The sequence below is a fragment of the Glycine max genome, chromosome 15, assembly GCF_000004515.6.
Source record: "Glycine max cultivar Williams 82 chromosome 15, Glycine_max_v4.0, whole genome shotgun sequence".
Lineage (NCBI taxonomy): Eukaryota > Viridiplantae > Streptophyta > Magnoliopsida > Fabales > Fabaceae > Glycine > Glycine max.
In genome coordinates, this window is record NC_038251.2 from 19,598,297 (window position 1) to 19,601,950 (window position 3,654).

Below are 3,654 nucleotides of genomic sequence, written 5' to 3' on the forward strand. Positions count from 1 at the left end.
GGTCCTATTTTTTTCAGTGGATGTACTCGGTTGAGCGATACATGAAGATCTTAAAAGAGTATATGAAAAATTTACATCGTCCGGAAGCATCTATTGTTGAAAGGTACATTGTAGAAGAAGTCATTGAATTTTGTTCAGAGTACATTGAAAAGGCTAAACCTGTTGGGCTTCCTGAGTCTTGGCATGACAACAAAGTGGGCGGTAAAGGTTCAAGAGGACTGCATGTTATCACTCCAAGTATAGAAGATTTGTTACAAGCTCACTTGTATGTGTTGAATAACAGTAATGAAGTATTGCCATACATACTTCAGCATGAAGGTTTAGTCAAAGAAAGTAATCCAAAAATGTCGAAGAACTGGGTCTTGAAAAAGCATAACAAGACTTTCCTTAATTGGTTTAAAGATACAATTTTTGCTTATGAAAATGTTTCTGAAACGTTAAGAAAGCTAGCAGATGGGCCTAAAAGAAATGTTATAACTTGGCAAGGATACGAAATAAACAAGTATTCCTTTTATACAAAAGCACAAGACGAGAAAAGTACAATGCAAAACAGTGGGGTCACCCTAAGGGCTGAATCTCAACACTTTGCCAGTGTACATGATGACAATCCCTGTGTAGCTTCCATCCCTTACTCTGGGTTCATTGAAGAAATGTGGGAGCTTAACTATGTCAAATTTATTGTTTGTGTTTTCAAATGTAAATGGGTTGACAGCAACGCCGGTGTACGGATCGATGATGTGGGATTTATGTTGGTAGATCTAAAGAAACTAGCTTACCAGAATGACCCTTTCATTATGGCAGAACAAGCAAAACAGGTATTTTATGTTCAAGACCCTTGTGATGAAAGGTGGTCACTGGTTCTACACGGGAAAACAATTGGTGTTAATGTAGAAGATGATGATTCATACATTGATACTTATTTTAGTCTTTTGTCCACACAAATGTCGTCTAACGTCGTCGGAGAAGAAGAAGCTGATGACGTTCATGCTAATCGCAATAATCATGATGAAGGAGAATTAATTAACAACATCTAATGTAATTTTCTTATTATGCGTGCAATGATTTGAGTCCATTCATTTACATAACCGATTACAGTTTTTTGATAATGTTAGTTTTCCTTTTGCATATTGTTTATTAGCCAAAAAAATTCATTTATTAACAATAAAACCTAATTTATTGTTTGTCAGACTGAATTTGATATCCCTGAAACATCTGACATTGGGACAAAGAAGAAAATACTTCAGACTGTGGGGGAGCGGTGGAGACAGTTTAAGTCTGACTTGATGTCAAAATGGGCACTTGCAGCCGACAAGGACAGTGTCGATGACATTGTATGCGAAAAATACAACATTAGCAAGGAGAAATGAGCCCACTTTTGTCAAAGCCATAGAGACCCCTCGTGATAGGTATGTACATTGTGATTTTCATTGTTTTCAAGTTTAAATTCACTTCTTATAATACATTGTAATCATGAATTTCATTAATGTTTAAATTTTGCAGGATGTGCAGAAAAAGGCACAGGCCATCCAGAAGCAAAACACTACCCCCCACGTGTTGTCTCGTGGGGGTTATGAATATTTAGAAAAGAAGCTAATGGATGAGAAGAGAAAGAAAAAATAGAAGGAAGCTACTCAATCCGGAAGCACTGAGGCCGTGATTGATCCTTCATCTCCCATCAGACGACACGTGAAGTAGAAGATGGCCCGCACCAAAAAAATTGGTCAGATGATGTCTAAGGCAGCAAAGGAAATTGCTGAGAAGATTGTAAGTCAATTTTAATTAATAATCGTAATTAGTTATGTTTATTTTGTCATAATCTTTGGCATGCAAATATGTTCTGTACAGGATTCGTTGGAGGAGCAAGCGTCACAGGGTTCGTTCATCCCCCATGGATGTCAGGATGTCCTGACTGCTGCCATTGGGCGACCAGAACACCCTGGTCGTGTGCATGCTACTAGAGCCAGTGTGACCATTAAGCAATACTTTGGACCGGCTCAACGGACCTCTCACACTTCTTCCTCCATCGCTCCCGAAGAACTAGAGCAACTGACTCAACAAATCAGGGACCAGCTGGAGGAGTCGATCATAGAAAAAGTGACTCGATAGCTAATGTTATCCTTCAGCCAGATGCAATCTCAGTTCCAGTCACAGATGCAATCACATGGACTTGCACAGCCTCCGGAGCTTGAGGTTGGTCCCTCAGCTGCTCATGTCAGCACAAAGGGGAGTTGTGTTGATCCCTCAACGACCGATCCAGACGGTAACTCAGACTAATGTGGGTTGTACATCGAAGAAAATCCTCCCCGCCTGGTTGCCCTGGGAAGAGTTTATGAGGGATCCACAACCATTCACAACATCCCTTTGTTGCATGATCAAGGGAAGGTTGGTGTTGAGGAGGTTAAAGATGCAGATGCTCCTTGTACCCACTGACAAGGTTATTTTAGTGGGGCAGGCACTTAACACCTTTCTTGCTTGGCCGACACATCTCGTCAAGCGTTTATCAGAACAGGTATTCTTACTCTCATTATATGTTTTTTTCAATTGAATTGTTCACTGTAATTAAATTATGTTAATTAACTATGTTGAATAAACAGGGAAATGTGTCTCCAGCAAAACCTACAGATAGGTCGCATCCTGAGGTCGATGATCCCCTATATCTGATGACATTGACCATCTCCTAGCTTTTTTTGAAGCTATTGGAGGTTATGTGGAATGCTTCCCTGTTCAAGCTGTTTAATTCAGACTTCCCCTTGTACATAAAGCATGAAGATCTGTCTAAAATAGCACACGGTGGTCAATGTCTCAGCATCTTTGTTATACAATTGTGGATTCTGTAAGTCAATTTAGATTATTGTAAATTACCTAAGTTATTGTTTTAAATTCATACATAATTTACTTTGTGTTAACAACAGTAGGCATCTGACTAAGACAAGTATGCGATTATGGAATTTTGATGTGTATGGATTCCTCGAGCCACAGTCCATCCAGAGATTTGGGCAATCACAGTTTGAATCCAAAAGTTACATGAAGAACTGGATGCAGAGTTCAAAATGGGATGTCTACCTGGGAGCCTACCTGAATGGGTAAGTAAAACTTAACAAATGAATTTAAATAATGTATAATACTACAATAACCTATATTGGTCTCCACTACAGTGCACACTGGCAAATGGTCGTCATTTTGCCTAAGGAAAATCTTGTTGTCTGGTTTTGTTCCTTGCATAATAGGACAGACAACTATCTGAAAGGAATAATTAACAGGTCAGTGTTGTTTTTAAATACATTTGCATTAGCATTAGTTAGCAACATCAATATTTTATTGTTCCTTGTATTCAACAGTGCTTTAAAAGGACTTGGCGATACTCCATAACCCAAATCCAAGGCTGTAGGTGCTAGGTGGATTGTTGTTAAAGTAAGTAATTTAAACAATGCTTTTACTTATATATATTATGTTTGTGTACACTAATCTGTAGTTAACGTTAAATATCTAAATTTCATTATGTATTTAGTGTAATAACCAAAAAGGAAGTACTGAGTGTGTCTATTACGTGATGCACTGGATGTCAACTATAATTTTAGGAAGTTTTAGGAATAATTGGGAAATGGTAATTGTTTATTTCAAACAAATTTGATTTTCTTATCATTGGTATTATAT